The 16,132-nt window shown below is 35.7% G+C and overlaps 1 long non-coding RNA gene across 1 annotated transcript in view; it reads left to right on the top strand.

Moving 5' to 3' along the window:
* LOC121449366 overlaps window positions 1-16,080 on the top strand; it is a 42,778-nt gene extending 26,698 nt beyond the window's left edge. Inside the window, exons 7-9 of the long non-coding RNA XR_005974521.1 lie at window positions 14,122-14,232; window positions 15,148-15,317; window positions 15,706-16,080. This is a non-coding gene — a long non-coding RNA (uncharacterized LOC121449366). The remainder of the gene's footprint in view (window positions 1-14,121; window positions 14,233-15,147; window positions 15,318-15,705) is intronic.
* The last annotated feature ends 52 nt before the right edge of the window (window positions 16,081-16,132 follow it).

Raw genomic sequence — 16,132 nt, 5'->3', positions numbered from 1 at the left:
CAAGTGTAGATGTGAGTAATTGGTGGATGCGGTGAAGGCATCATGGATTTGGTATATCTCACAATAATTTCTGAAAGTAGTTCAAAATTTGTTATCTTTCTGTCTTGATTTCTTATTTCTTATGATTAATTTCTTCTGGGTACAACATATATCCCAAATATTCAAAAGAGAGCTTGTTTTTTCTTTCACTGGGGAAATTACAAACCCTGAAGGGGCAGGATTAAGCTGAAGTTGACAAGATATTTCAAACAAACTTACTTCCTTTATAAGGACAAACAAGTAATCATCCTTTATTGGATGATATAAACTTGTTGAAATTGATCTCTAATAATTTGTGTAGCCTGAGAAACAGAATTCAAGCATAATGTAAATCTTTTTGTCATATCACGAATCAAGATATTCCAATTATATCTTCTAATTGGATTTTTGAATTGACTGATGAAACACTAAATGCAAATCTTTGACAACTTTGAGGAACCCAAGGAAAGAAAACAAATCTTGTAAATCTAAGCCAATGTAATTGGTATCTTTTGCTGTGGAAGATTGAGAAGGCAATAGAAGCAGTATTTACTCTAATTAACTCTTCTTGAATCTTATATCAATCTCCAATTTCTAGATTTCATTGTTAGGGAAAACGTCTATAAATATTTTTTTTCATGTAAAGGAGAAGTCATAGCTAGGACTGATTATATAAGAGTCCAATATCTTAAGATATTCAAATATAATCAGAAATATTACCTTTCATTCTAAATGGTCTCAAAGCAAACTTAATTACTGCAATAGTATTGTCACATGTTTGCTAATCATCTCTCAAATGTCCAGCACTATATCTCCCGTTAATATGTTTGATTATTATGTCATCATAAACAATTCCTCAGGTCCTTATTAAATTTATATTAGTCTTCAGTATGCTATCCACGAGACAGAAGTTTATTCCAGGCATTCTTTTTTTTTTTTTCAATACTGTTTGCTATATCTAACTCTTTTTTAAAATTTATTTTTAATTAAAACTTTCCACATTCTCACCTCCTCATTTTTCCCTACCACTCCCCGCATCCTCTCCCTCTCCAGTCTGAAGAGCAGTCCAGGTTCCCTGCTTTTTGGAAAGTCCAAAATGCTCTCCCCTCCATCCAGGTCTAGGAAGGTGAGCATCCAAGCAGACTAGGCTCCCATAAAGCCAGTACATACAGTAGAATCAAAACCAAGTGCCATTGTCCTTGGCTTCTCAGTCAGACCTCCTTGTCTGCCACTTTCAGAGAGTCCAGTTTGATCACATGCTTCTTCAGTCCCAGTCCAACTGGCCTTGGTGAGCGCCCATTAGATCAGCCCCACTGTCTCAGTGGGTGGGCGCACCCTTAGGGGTCCTGACTTCCTTGCTCATGTTCTCCCTCCTTCTGCTCCTCATTTGGACCTTGGATGCTCAGTCCATTGCTCCAATGTGGGTCTCTGTGTCTAGCTTCATCTTTCGATAGATGAAGGTTCTATGGTGATATGCAAGATACTCATCAATATGGCTATAATATATGGCCATTTCAGGCTTCCTCTCGTCAGATATCCAAGGATCTAGCTGGGAACATCTCCATGGACACCTGGGAACCCCTCTAGAGTCAAGTCTCTTTCCAAACTTAAAATGGCTCCCTTACTTAAGATATATATTTCCCTGTTCCCATATCTGCCCTTCCTCTATCACTATGGTCCCATTCCCCCAAGCTCTCCCCATACTCCCCTTCTCATGTTTCTCTCCCCATCTCCCTTTACCCCCACGCCAACACCACTCCCAAGTTTCCAATTTTTGTATTCCAGGCATTCTTTCCAGTTGAATTAACTTGGGCATATATTGCTATTTCAAAATTTAATTGCTGATTTATTTTTCTATGAAGTCCCTCACCATTAAGCATATGAAAAGAGACTGGAATTTGTTGGGTCAGATATCTCTCATCTGTGGCCCAACAATTTTTCTGCATGTTTGGTTTTCCGCAACAGATAGTCTCCAATTGAAGACAAACTATGTCCTGGTTGCTTTTAATTCTTCAAGTTGTTCAGATAGGTTCATGTCATCTAAGTTTTTTATTTTTCCTGCACATATCTTTGCTCTATTGTTAATAACATTTATGCTATCTCTCCTCAGCTGGTACCTTCTCTGAAACTAGTTTGCTGAAGAGATATACAACTAAATCTGAGTGTTTGCAGTACTCTAGGATGTCTCTACACCATTGATTGCTCTAAACCAGCCCTTGTGTAGGAAGAGCAGTGCTTTTCTGATAAGAGGAAATTCACAAACTTTCCTAATTCTGTGAAAGTGATATTGCTATATCTCTTAAAATTTTTAGCTCCTGCTTATTTTTTCACTATTCTCTACGTCTCAGCATTCCTCACCAGAAGCAAAGGACTTCAGTGCTCCTTATTCTTTTACTTAGTGCCTTCTTCCTATAACTCTCTAGGCACAGGATGTTCATAATCACACAGTACTATAAATGTTTCCTCATCTAACAGCTCCTGTGGAGGATAGGAGTGTCCTATCTCACTTCTGACCATTGCAGGGGGAACTACTTTTTACTTATCATGGTGCAAATCCAAACTCTACCTTACAATTACCCACAAATTAATAGAATAATTTGTGCTGATTCCAGGTTATAATGGTCTTGGATTTTCTCCTCATTTTTTGTGTTTCCAAGATACCATCCTTGGAAAATCAAAGGAACAGCTGCTCTACAAATTCTAAAATTTCTGTTCTTGAAACTGTTACACATGAGGTGCTCTAGCTTTTAAAATATCTCTAAGTGGACCTTGGGAGCTCAGTCCAGTGCTCTGATGTGAGTCTTGGTCTTTATTTCAATCTATTGACTATCGAAGTTTCTACGGTGATATTCAAGATAATATTCAGTCTGCCTATGGGACAAGGCCAGTTTACATACCCTCTGCTCCATTGCCCAGAATCCAAGCTGACATTCCCCGGAAGACTTGGGAACCCCTTTACAGCCAAGTCTCGTGCCAAACCCAAATTGGCTTCCTTAATTAAGATATATTCTTTCCTGCTCCCATATCCATTTTTTTTTCATCTCAAACTTCCCACTTTTCCAAGCTTTCCACAGCGCTCCTCTTCTCTTTTCTCACGTCTTCCTCCCACCCCAATGCTCCCAAATTTGCCTGATGATGTCTCCTTCCAGTTTCCTGGAGGATCTGTATGTTTTATCTTTGGGATCACATTATGACTTAGCATCTCTAGGATCGTTAAATGTAGGCTTAATGTCCTTTGTTTATCGCTAGAATCCACCAATGTGAGAGTACATAACATATTAATATTTTGGGGGCTGGGTAATCTCACTCAAGATAGTGTTTTCTATTTCCTAACTTTTGCATGCAAATCTAAAGATGTCTTTTATTTTTTACCATGGATTACTACTCCTCTGTGCTGATGTGCCACATTTTCTTTATTCATTTTCCATTTAGGGGCATCTAGGTTGTTTTCTTGTTTTTGCAATTACAAATAATGCTGCTATACTCATAGTAAAACAAATGCTTTTGTAGTATGATTGGGCATCTCTTGGGTATATTCCCAAGAGTGGTATTGCTGGAACTGAGGTAGGTTGATTCCCAATTTTCTGAGAAACCGCTACACTTGATTTCCAAAGTGGTTGTACAAGTTTGCATCCCCACAAGCAATGGATGAGTGTTTCTTTTAATTCACATCCTCTCCAGCATATGTTAACAATGGTGTTTTTAATTTTAGCCATTCTGACAGGTGGAAGATGGTATCTCAAATTGTTTTTATTTGCATTTCCCTGATCAGTAAGGAAATTGAAAATGACCTTAAGCCTTTTTCTCCATTTGAAATTCTTTTGTTGAGAATTCTCTGTTCAGTTCAGTACCCCATTTTTTAATTGAGGTATTTAGAAATTTAATGTCCAGTTTCCTTACTTATTATATATTTTGGAGATCAGACCTGTGTCTGATGTGGGGTTGGTGAAGATCTTCTCCCATTCAGTAGGTTGCCTTTTGGTCTTAATGAATGTACTCTTTGTATCAGTTTGAATAATTTTGGCTTCTTTGTTCAAAATCAGGCGTTCATAGGTTTGTGAATTAATATCTGGGTTTTATTCTATTCCATTAGTCACTCTCTCTGTTTTTATTTAAATACCAACCTGTTTTTATTACTGTAGCTCTGTGATAGAGTTTGAGGTTAGGGATGGTAATGCCACTGGAAGTTCATTTATTGTATAGCATTGTTTTGAATATCATGGGTGTTTGTTTTTCCATATAAGCTTTATTATTGTTCTCTCAAGGTCTGTGAAGAATTTTTTGTTATTTTGATAGGGATTGCATTGAATCTATTGATTTCCTTTGGTAGAATAGCCATTTTTACAATTTTGATTCCATGAATCCAAGAGCATGGGAGATCCTTCCAATTCCTGGTATCCTCTTCAGTTTTTTTTTTTTCTTCAAAGCTTTAAAGTCCGTGTCAAATAGATCTTTCACATCCTTGGTTAGTGTTACCCCAAGACTCTTTATGCTATTTGTGGCTATGGTTAAAGGTGATGTTTCTCTTTTTTCCCTCACTGCTTCTTTATCCTTTGTGCATAGGAAGGTCACTGATTTTTTTTTAATTGATCTTATATCATGCCACATCACTGAAGGTACTTTTCTGCTGTAGTAATTCTCTGGTAGATTTTTTGGGGTCACATATGTACACTATCATATCATCTGCAAATAACAAAAGTTTGACTTCTCTTTTCCAATTTGAATCGCCTTGATCCCCTTATGTTGTCTTATTGCTACTGCTAGAATACCAAGCAGTATATTGAAGAGATGTGAAAAGAATGTACAGTTTTGACTTTTTCCTCATTTTAGTGTAATCTTTGAGTTTCTCTCCATTTAATTTGATGTGAGCTGTTGCTGTAGTCAACACAACAAAGAGTTGTCCACCCACTGAGACAGTGTGCCTGATCTATTGAGGGCTCATTAATTTCAGCTGGACAGGGACTGAATGAACATGGGATCAAACTGGACCCTCTGAATAAGGCTGACAATTGAGGCAGACTGAGAAGCCAATGATAATAGCACTGGGATTTGTCTCTAATGCATGTACTGGCTTTTTGTCATCCTAGTCCATTTGGATGCACATCTTCCTAAGCCTGGAGGGAAGGGGGAGCACTGGACTTTCCACAGGATAGGGAACCCTGCACTGTGGTATTCTCAAATTGCAGTATCCATAATGCTATACCAGCATACTCAAGTTCCACTTCTGAGGAACCATCACTCAGGGTCTTTACTGAACTATTCTCACTTGGGATTAAGATCAAGATAGGAATTAACAAGAGAAAATTTATAGATTTTCTAGGGCATGCAGTGAATATTGTGATCTGTCTCAAGTTTATTATTCATAGTTCTTATGTACCTCAATATAAAATTGGGTGTGAGGCAAGACTTCCTTGCCATGATATAAAGAACGAACAAAGTAATTTCACCCATACATCTCCAAACAGAAAGTAACCACACACTAGCCAATATACTCTTTTTCCTTGGCACAATGTTCTGTAGCAACACCTTAGTTCAAAGCATCCTAGCTTATACTCTTGAAGGTGCAAGACTAGGTCTGAACTCTCTGACCTTTGGACACATTTAAAAGGATTCACATAAGCACATGTGAACTCATGAATTTCAAGAAATAGAACAAACTACATAAGTCTCATGCCATATCAAAAATTCAGAAATCCCAGCATGCATAATGGCAGAATGAATGATGCCTGATCCTTTTTGGAGTGAGATCACTGAGAAAGAACATTAGATGTTTTTTCAAGGACGTTTACCAAAATTGGCTACTAATGGTCCAGTAGGTAGATTCATACTGAACGACGTACAAGTTGCTTAAATGAACTGAGTTGTCAGTAAAGAGAAAAAAGAATACAATCTTCAGATATAGTAGTGATTTTGGAAACTGGGCAGTTGTTTTAAAGTTGGGATGTGATAGATTTTTTCTATTAATATTTGTATATTAATAGAAGAGAGGCAATTTTCAATGGTCTGAAGAGATACCAAAATGCCAACCAAGTAGGAATTATATGAGCAAGGGAGGTTGAATATCTTCAGAAACTTACATAGAACAGAGCCAAATTCATGGGAAATCATGAACTCTATACTAACTGCTATACAGTCTATTTTCCACTGATTTAGGCTATCTGCTTGTGGGAGATAGATGTTTAGCTTGTTCAATTTAAGGGACTGGGAGGGAGAACAGGACTCATTTCTGGTACAAGATCTAATTTTAGAGACAATTCCATAAGTTTGGATGTCTTACACTTCTAGATCGGGTAGGGTTTGACCTGCCTCAGCTTAATATGCCAAGTTATGTTGCCTCCACATGGGTGGCCTAGCCTTTGGGGGTAACTGATGAGGGTGGACTGAGGGAGACAAGAATGGGAAAGGAGAGTCTGTGGGAGAAATTTATTTAGAATGTAAAATGAATGAAGAGAAAGTAAAAAGAAAGCAATTAATAAAAGCCACTTTTATCAGTGATTCCTTAATATTATCTCCTTTAAAAAAAGAACAAACATTTAAAAAAACACCAGCAGAGACACTCACACGTACATATCTATAAACATCCAGCCGTCTGTCTAGAGTTTTTTTTTTTTTTTTGGTCCCAAACTTTCTTTACTGAATATCTGCATTGTTCTTTGATTAGATGAGACAAATGTTAAACTACAATATTAGTTGCAATATAACACTGCTCAGAGTAAAGCAAGTCTTGTTGCATGGCATTTGGAGCTGGCTTCTCACCTTTGGGTCACTCTGAGATGAGCTTCATGGTTGAGGTCTCAGGGAGCCATGATTATCACTGCACCTCTGGGACATTATTGGGTCCATTCTTACACTGAGTAGCATACAACACATTGTTAATAAACATTATAAAGTATTTGGATGAAGGGACACTTAATAGAGTTATGTTGCTGGTAGTCACCAGCACCCAGCTCATAAAACATCTCTTAAAAAGCCATAACAATCTTTTTCACCTGCATTGATAATAGCTGAACAAAAACACTTATTCAAAGCCATATTTGATTCAATTTTTTATTGCTTAAAAACTTTTAGATATCTATTTTTATTTTTTTTATCATAATTTGGTTCACCAAATCAGAATGTCATTAGTAAGTAGGCAGAGTTTTGTTTCCCTCTAGACAGTTCCTGAGTAAGCATAGAGAAAATTATTATTATTTCTAAACACTCAACAAATTGCACAGGTCTTTAGTAGTTACCATATAAATTTTAAATTAATAATATTTCTTATAAGTGCTCTGTCATATGGATTGGTATTTTCTCAGTATAGCAATTACATCTACTTCCCACAGCTTCTCATGATACTGATATTTCTCCATTTTCCTAACTACTAATTTGTCTGTTTCTTCAGCCTAAACTTATACTACGTAGACAATATCCACTCAGAATCATTATTAAATCATATACAATGACATATATTCACACAATATGAAGCAACATTTCGTACCATGTTCTTCATTAGTTAATACACACTCTCTCTTTTAATTTCATTTTATATTTATGCTGATGTCCACATAAATTGCCATTTTTGCTATCATCTTGAAAAATTTTATGATTAAATTTATTCATAATAGTGGTGGTATGTATTATGTTATATGTATTCTTAGTAGAAAATATGTTTATTTCTCACATATTTCACTTACTCAGCAGTGATAGCATCCTAATGTGTACATACATTTTTAAATAACAATAACAATATGTTATATGTAAAGGCTCTCTTTTGCTTTTTAAGGTATATTTGTTCCTTGTTTACATATGATTTACACGATATCTTAAAAAAACATAGCACTGACAAAAATAATTTCATTAGGTATTATTTTATTTCATATGAACATTGCATTTTTTAATTTTTTTCGCACTATATCTAGACTTTGCTAGATAGCATTCCAGGGAATGGGTTCCCTAAAATCAGAACATGCAGGATGAATCAATCCTGGTCCCACTGGGCCTGGGCCCACAGTCTGCCCCATTCATTCAACACTCCCTCACATTCAGAGTGCTTAGATTGTTAGTATCCTAGTTCCCTCACTGAGAGGCAGAGTTCCTAGATACCATCAGCCTAGGTAAGCTGTATCCGTGGGTATTCCCATCACGACCTTGATCTCTCTTTTATGTATTCTTACAATTCCCATTTTTCAACTGGGCTTTAGGAACTCAGCCATGTGATCAACAGTGGATCTCTGCATCTGATTCCATATTTTACTGGATTTAGGTTCTATGATGATGACATTTAAGAGAGTCATAAATCTGACAACAAGGCAAGGACTGTTCAAGTTCCATCGCAACTATTACTTCGGGTCTAAGTTGTGATCATCCTTGTGAATTCCTCCAATTCCAGGGTTTAGCTATTCCCAGAATGTTTCTGTCAATGAATTTAACTTTTTCCTTCATCGCTATCTGTTTCACTCACCAATCTTTAAAATCTGTTACTGCCAGTTCTTTCCTCTTCATTATTCTCTTTATCCTTACTTTCTGCATTCCTTTTATCACGCACCCATATTTTCCCATTTTTTTCATGATAATCGTCTTTTTCCTATTCCCAGGGTTACCATTTTCCCCTTAATGCTACCCTTATTACTTAGCTTTTCTGTGTTCCTGAGTTTTAGGTTCCCTATTCTATGATTTATAGTTGTTGTTCACCTGTGATTAGGTACAAACCATCCTCATCATTCTGGTCTAGGTTACCTCACTTTGAATGGATTTTTATAGTTTCATTCATTTTCCTGCAAATTTCAAGATATCTTTGTTTTTACTGCTGAATAGTTCTTTATTGTATAAATGTGACCACATTTTTTAAAAATCTATTTTTGGCCAATGACCATGGATTTTCTTCCATGTTACTCTTATTATATTATATGTTTAAGGATTATAGAGGAATAACCCAAACATTTTTCCACTTTTTGATATTATTATCTACTATTAGGAAAAAAAATTAACATTGGTGTATACAGAGGACCGTATCATATTTGGTGAGTAAGTAGAATACAATGATCTTTAGAGTGGTTAACTATGTGGCCTGTGATTTATACTAATTATCTTAATTTTTATGCCTTCCCGGTTACATTGAAAACAGAAACAGTCAGGAATATGCTCATTGAAAATGTGCAAACCTGGACTCATTTTTAGAATATTTGTTTTCTAAAGCAGGCATGCTGGTATTGTACAATTCCAGGACATTAGAGAAATGTGGTAACAGGAGGTTATCTGAGTATTCATGGCCAGCTAGTCTAGAATGACACGTTTCATTCACACGAGGAAACCTATCTCAATTTCACAAGTTTTAGTAAATATCTCCATCAAACCACTATTGGTAAATATGTAAGCTGTTTTGCCCCAATGAATTTCCAACAACTCTAACTAAAGGCATAATTTTTGTAGTATATCCATTGCTCAAAAACGCACTTTGAATAGAAAAAGGGCAATGAAACCAAACCCTTATGATAGTAGCTATTTGTAGTCTTGAACTAATTGAGAAAGAAATATAGAATTATTATTAGCGTAGCTTTATATGTAGGGCACTTATGTACAAAAAGATGGTTTATAATAAATGGACATACAACTTCCTTAAATATATACAATATACATTAAAGATAGAAAATATGGTTCAGATTTAATAGTGATTATGAAATTTTGAGAGGAATTCTATTATTTGGAATCTGGTGGATTTTAAAAACAAACACCTATAAATTTATATTAAGACAATATTTCAGGTATATTAATTACATATGGTAAGAAACATTATGAAAGAAGGTTCTTGCAAAGTTGCCAAATATCTCTAAGGTCTTAACAACAAAGCCGGGCAGTGGTGGCACATGCCTTTAATTCCAGCACTTGGGAGGCAGAGGCAGGCTGATCTTTGTGAGTTCGAGTCCAGCCTGGTCTACAAGAGCTAGTTCCAGGACAGGCTCCAAAACCACAGAGAAACCCTGTCTCGAAAAACAAAAACAAAAAACAAACAAAAAAATATGTCTTAAAAGCAGGCAAATATAAATGTTAATAATATAAATATATTTAATTTTTTTTCAAGAAAAGAATTAACTTGAATTCACTTTTTATCGTTAAGAGAAAAGGGATACTTTATTACAATCAGGTCTATTTCAGGAAGGCTTAAAATCAATATTTCTTTCTACAATACATCCATTGCCCTATACAACGTTCTAATGGACTTGAATATATTATGTATTGTAATCCAATTACATGTACCATTGTAATCATATATTATAATTATATATTACATATTGCTTGTGGTATATAAAGCATAAATAATTATATTTCAACTGGATAAACAAATACATAAAAATAAACAGATCAGGAAAATATTGAGAAGCCAGATGGAATTAACAGCGCGAAGTCACAATCAAAAAACTACAGATAGGTATGGAGGCTTTCATGTATACAGCTGGTATCTAGGCAAAAGCAGCTGCAATGTTGCTGTGGCAACCAGTCTTAATTAGGCAGGTTTGTCTGTTGTTGAGTGGAAGCAAAACAAAGGGTAAATTATATTTTATCCTGTGTTCCCCTTGAAATGGCTCTGCTTCTTTTTACAACACAGAGGCAGGAGGGAGACACAGATGAATCATCAGCTCTGGATGAGCTCACGATGTAAAATGCAGTCTGTGCTTTCAGGTTTGAGAGCTCTCTTCTTATTGGTTCCTAGATAACATAAAAAGGACTGCACTGAGGGATTTTGCCAGCCAGTCTCCTGGCTAAAGTCCAGCGTTTAGCTGGAATTTAGTCAGGAGATTGGCTATAAACAAACTCAGAAAGAAAATCTGTTACAGAGACCTGCAGGAGACAGAAGCTATAGACACCTAGTAAAAGCACAGAATTTCTGAGATTCCCCATGCTTCTGCTAAAAGTCACCTGTTCCTGTTTGCAGTGCAGGAAATGTGCTCGAGTCGCTGAAATCACTGCTTCATGCTTAATATCTGTGATTTTTTGATTTGCCTTTGATTATTCATTTTCTGTAATCAAATGTTAGTTTGGGAGTCAATACCTGACAGAAACCGAGAATGTACTGATCATATGCCCCACTGGAGGAACCAATATTATAATTGCCATATCGAGGAATACTTCTGGCATCTCGGATTCTGAAAATTTCAAGTGGCAGATTCCACAGTTAGTATGTTTATGGAGTATGACATGGCATTTCTGAATGTGATACCAGTAAGCTGCAATTGGCGGTGAGGAATAATAATCAGCCATCCTCAGGCAGAAATGTTGGATTTCAGGAAGATAGGCAGGATACTGACCCAAGAAGAGAGATATATGATCAACTCCTAATTACCCCGCAGTGCTTTCCTCTTTGATAATTGGATTGTGGTCTGAGATAAACTGCGTGTTTTATTATTTTTTTTGCTGTTATCCACTTTTACTTTCATTTTTTTTTCTGCTGGACCACACCTTGATAAGGGAGGGAGAATGAGGCAGCAGCTCTGATGGACATCTCCATGGTTACCACAGGATTTGTTCCTATTGGTAGAGTGGATATCATTCTTGTCTTTGGATCATATTCCAGGAACTATTTGAAAACACACACTCCTGCTGTGTGAGGCAAGGACTGCTAATAACACTTTCAGCATAGCAGGTCCTTACTAGGCATGCTGTGGCTATATTCCATTTCTCAGCTACTCATCCCTATAACCAAAACTAGATTGTATAGCACTAAGTAGCAGTCAATGTTGAATTATTACATATTGGCCCTTAGGCATGTGTTGATGGCACCAGAGATGGTCCCATTGGATGTCACAAATATGAGTGCTGGATTTGTGAGGGAATTAGGTGTGAGAACAATATAGACATTATCTGAGTCACCTGGAATCATAGCAGAAAAATTCTTGAACGAAAGACAGCATTTCTGTGAATGGTATTGTGGCCAGACTTAAGGACAGATAGAAAGTTCATGGAAGGTATTCATCATAAAGCAATCTAGGGAAAGACAAGTTTACACCTTGTGTGAATAATATCCATTGCAAATTTTCACTATGCTGCCCAATTTAACATGAACAGCCTAGCAAGAACCACATCTTTATTCCATTGAATGAAACAACCAAGACATGAAGAACTAAATTTTTGTACACTTAGGACCTATGTAGAAAATAGGTAGATATTCAATAATAGAAGCCTAAAGTGATCCCTGGTATGGAGTGAGTATCTTAAAGGTAGAGAAGGTAGTAGTATTTCCATGTCTTCCCTGAATACACAAGTTTAAAGCATATCTGTAGGTATTCTCAATGTTATGCTCTGTACTAATATAACAAATATGTCTAAGATTTTCAAAAGCCAAACTACAATGAAAAACTAGAGTTAAACTGAGGGATCTAAGCATCACGTGCATATGTAATCAAAGGAAGAGTACATCAGACACATCCAAATCTCTGAATTCATGCATTGGTGGGATTAATAAGCAGTTCCACTGATGAGATCTAGGTGATGGATGTTGATAGACTCAGAGGAAATTAATTTGAATTTTGTACATACTATCAAATGGAGCATCATATTTTCATTTGCATATAACACATATATGTCAGAGATATAAACGGTGGCAATACATCAGAACTATACATTCTCTCAGAATATCATACCTACATAAAACTTAGTTTCTAATTAACTTTGAATATTATCACACTTCCTCAGAACAGGTGACAATGAAATTCACAAATCTTTACTATCTTTTGTATCACTGAAGGAGTATTTTTAATTTTTTTTTAAATTTTTTTAAGCTGTTGGAAAAAAAATTGCCTCCTCCCCATCTCCCATTTCCCTCACCCTCCTCTGACACTTCGCCCCCTCTTCCCACTCCTCTCCCTCTCTTCCCCTCCCTCCCACTCAATTCTCCCTCCCTCTGGAGAATGAAGAGCATTTCAGATTCCCTGCCCTGTGGGAAGTCCAAGGTCCTCCCAGTTCTATCCAGGACCAGGAATGTGAGCATCCAAACAGGCTAGGCTCCCACAAAGCCAGTTCATGTATTAGGATTGAAAACCTAGTGCCATTGTCCTTGGCTTCTCATCAGCCTTCATTGTCTTGACATTCAGAAAGTCTGGTTTCATCCCATGCTTATTCAGTCCCAGTCCTGCTGGCATTGATGAGCTCCCAATAGATCAGTTCCACTGTCCCAGTGGGTGGGTGCACCCCTCGTGGTCCTGTCTTCCTTGCTCATGTTCTCCCTCCTTCTGCTCCTCATTTGTACCTTAAGTGTTCAGTCCAGTGCTCAAATTTGGGTCTCTGTCTCTATCTCAATCCATCGCCAGGTGAATATTTTTTATAAGTCAAGTTATTTTTAATTTTATTTTTATTTTATATGAATTGGTGTTTTACATGGGTAACTGTGTTAAAATATCCTATTCTTTCATATTATAGGAGGTACACTCTTCAAAATATCTCACCAAATGTACTGTGATATTTTTAGTTCCTTTCAAATATTTATGTAAGTTTATGTATTGCATATATTTATATGTGTTTCCTCATATATACATATATATATACATACATATATATAATTCATTTATTAATTGGTACAATTGCTTTATGTAGTTTAGAATATAATGTGTAAGTACAGTATTTATATTACTTCACAATTTTTCCTGCTACTTTCAGTAAAATATGTGCATTGGAAAATATCAAATAATACAATAATTATGTGAAGTTATTTTACATTTTTTGAATACACAAATATATACACAACTACCAAAAATTGTGTAAGGAATGTATGGATTATATGTAACCATGTTAGCTTATCATTTTGAATTTTCAAACTATCAATATTATTGTACAGTAAAAGCTGATCTTTTCTGATTTTGCATGAATTTTTTTTCATGACTTTCCTGCTATGTGTGGGAATTTGAGAGTGTTTGTAGCTGTGTGGGCATTAAAATTTCTCATGTCACTGTGCTTACACAATTTTGGATTTTTAATTAATTTTTTTAGTTTTTTTTTGTTGGAGTTCTTATTTCCGAACCTTATTTTTTTCTCTTTAATATGTTCTCCTGAAGTGAGAGGTGATGCATGCTTTGAGTTGGTTTTATTGACTTTTGTTAATTAAAAAAAGGCCTTCAACCTATGTCTTTACAGAGTAAAGCCTGGCTGAAAGAAATGACAGAGTGAGTAGACAGATTCCAGGAGAAGCCAAGTAGCTGCTGCAAGAGGCAAATGCCTCAACAGCAACCTGCCAAAACTTTTCCAGTAAGTTATTGAACTAATGAACAGATTTATGAATACTACTTAATTTAGGATAAAATAGCAAGCTACAACACACATAGAGTAAGCAACTGGCCAAATAGTACTCAAAGAATAAAGTTTCTGAGTTATTATTTAAGTCAGGATGGTCATGGTGGAATGAACTACCTACATGTCAACTATATCCATCAAAACCTGAGAACGATGAAAAAGGAAAGCTAGATAAAAAGGATAGGTTTACACATAGGTTTTTTGGTAGTAGCATTTTTCTTGGGTGGGCTCTGTTTGCTAGCAACAAGCAGAGGAATGATTTTTTTTTATTTCAGAGAATGCTTCCTGACTCAGTGGTAGCATAAAATCTTCAAGACTTATTAAGAAAGCATCCTGAGTCATGTTAGTTTCAGGATCAACTATAACTCTTTCTGGTGGTCTGGCTGCAGAACATTTATCTGGAGTTTGTGAGCAGAGTTCTACAATTTACTTAATGGCAACACATATCTGATGAGACACAAGCCTGTATCTGGATCTGAGACAAAGTTCTCAAAGGCAGTATACATGCCTTCAACATGTTTGATTGAATGGAACTGACAGGCAATATGGCAGAGTTAATCCTAGCCTTTTCCACTTAGCATTTAAAAAGCTTCTGGTCAGAAAACAGTTATAGCAATAAAAAGAAACAACTCATTGAAAGTAAATAAAGTATTTAAATAGACAGAGTATAGACAGTCATAGATTAAATGAGTAAAGAAAAATAAGTCATATAAAGATGAAAATACACAGGGAGACTGGCTCATGTATATTATTGTAGATTATTTTTGACTGTTAATTAGTTAAGTACAGAAAGACATTTCATAGTATGTAGTGCTAATCTAAACAAAATGTGTGCATTAAACTTATCTTGACTTAAAAATTTGGTTATAGGTAAGGATATTTGCTTTGGAAAAGAGCTTATACTTCCTTTGCAAAGAGAATGGAAACCTGTGGATTTCTCAAGATAAATGTGATTCTAGGGAAAAAGATGCACTTAAAGATCTAAATAAACTCCTCCAAATACTTAGCCCAATAAACAGCAGGAAGAAGTTAGGAAAGAGGTATGACCAAAAAATTTTTTTATAAAATTTGGTTACATTTAATGCATGATACACAATCGAGATATGCATTGGTATAGATTTTGGTTTATTAATAAAAATTTAATAAATTAGTTATTTATATATATTATAAATTACATATATATATATATATATATATATGTATGTATATGTTGCTGCTCCTGATTAAGGTTTTGTATTGTGCAGCTAGTTTAAAATAGAATGTATAATTTTGAAACATATGTTAATATAGTGTCATCTATAAGAGTCAAGTTTGTTGTCAGGTTACTTAGCTTTTCTATAGTTACAGAGATATATTTCAGATGGATAGTTATTATTTGAGCTTCTCAAAGTTTAACAAATATGATATTTAAATGTTTTCAAAACTTAGGACTTTTCATGACTTTGCGACACATACTCATCTGCTCCTGGTAGCATCAATTACTTCAAGAGGAAGATGGGCATCTAGCAGGCTCCTAATGGAGTTTGCTAGCCATTTGGGCAAGAAACTGTTTTTGCCTGGACTGCTTAATGATATCTTGTATTAATTATACAATATTAGACATGCTGGACCCACAGAGAAATGTCTGCTAAAGTTGCCTCGAGAAGGTGAGAGAAGAATTTAACAGATCCTGCTTTATGAAAGGGTCTGTAAGTCAATCTGCAGGACATAGAAGAAAGTGACTGACAAACTGCCATTATAGGGGGAACTGTCTTTGGAATTTCTTGATAAAGTCTGCAAGGAACTATGGGCCAGTAAGATGAATATAGGTGCCTATAAAGTTACATAATATCCTTGGATGACTGTTCAGGCAGTC

The sequence above is a fragment of the Microtus oregoni genome, unplaced genomic scaffold (assembly GCF_018167655.1).
Source record: "Microtus oregoni isolate MIOR12 unplaced genomic scaffold, Mior012 000000F_ref0000247, whole genome shotgun sequence".
Lineage (NCBI taxonomy): Eukaryota > Metazoa > Chordata > Mammalia > Rodentia > Cricetidae > Microtus > Microtus oregoni.
The sequence above is the reverse complement of the archived record's forward strand: the minus strand, read 5'-3'. Positions and strand labels throughout refer to the sequence as shown.